Consider the following 1,605-nt stretch of genomic DNA (forward strand, 5'->3'; position numbering starts at 1 on the left):
GGGGCAACACCTATCACTGGCACTCTGGTTGTAGGAGTAACACAGGTAAGTGACCTTACCTGGTTTACCAGTCCAGTCCATCCTCTCGGGTAAGCCAAGGTTCCAGCCGATGGACTGCCAAAGAGATATGGTGCTGAGCCGCCCAGAGTGTCACCGATGCTGCAACCCCAGCAAGCAGGCATGAATCCAGTCCAGGTCAGGTAGGCTCAGGGAAACAGTTCAGAACAGGACAGTTCTGAGATCCAGGAATCCGCAGCCCAACCAGGAGTTCCCATCCAAACAGGAACCAACAGATCCAGGGTTCCATGGAGTGTTCAGGCAGGTTCAGAGTTCCATGGGTCCATTAACAACCTCAAACAGACATGCTCAGATGGAGACAGGCCGGCTCAGTGGTTGAGAGGAACAGAGACGAAACATGGTACCAGGAGAAACTGCAGAACTTTAAATCGGCTCCATCCAGGATCCAGGATCACGGGACTTTAAACTGACTCCCTTTTCGCACGTCGATCCGAAAGTGCTCCGTGGAGAAGAGCCAGGACATGACCAAGAGACAGGAGACAAACACCCTCTCTACACACTGGCCCCCGAGAGCGGGGACATGAACCACGGATATAACTCAAACTGAAACTAACAAACAGAAACTAAAACAAACAGGACTAGGTTTTTTTTTTCCAAGCTGTTATTGTCATTACATTTTCACAAGTACAGAGAAAAGACATTCACTCTCTGCATCTAACCCTTCCCTTTGGGGAGCAGTGGGCTGCCATTGTGCGGCGCTCGGGGAGCAGTCTGTGGGAGAGGGGCTCGAACTAAGAACCTCAGGACTCTAAGCTCTATGCCCTAACCGCTAGGACGCCACTCCCCAGATCTGGCCCCGATAGCTGGGCTGAGCTGTATGACAACCAGAAGGAGCAGGTGGATAAGATGAATGATAATTAGAGAGTAGGGAGGGTGCGGCAGGTGAATGAAGTAATTAGATCAGCTGCTGAGGGCTGCGATCAGGATACTTTCAGCATGAAGCTACCTTTAAACCGACAGCCTGCGTCCCCAGAACCACATTTGAAAAGCTGCTTCACTGCAGCAGCACTAAACCCTCCCAAAAACCAACATTAACTGATTACACCAGAAAAACAGGACTTATACACTAACAAAAAGTGTTGATGTTATTCTGGTCAGACAGGAGAGGTCTTTCCTTGGGAAGCTGCATCCGAAGAATACTTGGCTTAATTACACAGACCGCTAATATCCATCAGTCTTCCTCCTCTGACTCACTGATGAACCTCGTCATGGACGCTCATTTGAGCTGCACAGTTCTCTCTGCTCTCAGCTCTCCAACAGGGAGGTCGATGAAGAGAGATGATGGATGCCCTGAAAGGAGTATTCATTAAAACGCTCAGCATGGGGCCCAAAGTGCAGCTCAGGGGCCACCTGCCATTCACGCTCAGTAAAATATGGTCCTTCAGCTCCTAATGGAAAAAGGATCATAGATGAAATATCAGTCAATCGGCTTGAATTCGTTTCAGTATACGAACAATTTTGCATTTTTTATAGAAGGAAGGAAGGAAGTCCTGTTCTTATTGCTAGAAGTAGACTTTTTTCATCCCA

This window comes from Cyprinodon variegatus, unplaced genomic scaffold, assembly GCF_000732505.1.
Source record: "Cyprinodon variegatus isolate N-32 unplaced genomic scaffold, C_variegatus-1.0 Scaffold1997, whole genome shotgun sequence".
Classification (NCBI taxonomy): Eukaryota; Metazoa; Chordata; class Actinopteri; order Cyprinodontiformes; family Cyprinodontidae; genus Cyprinodon; species Cyprinodon variegatus.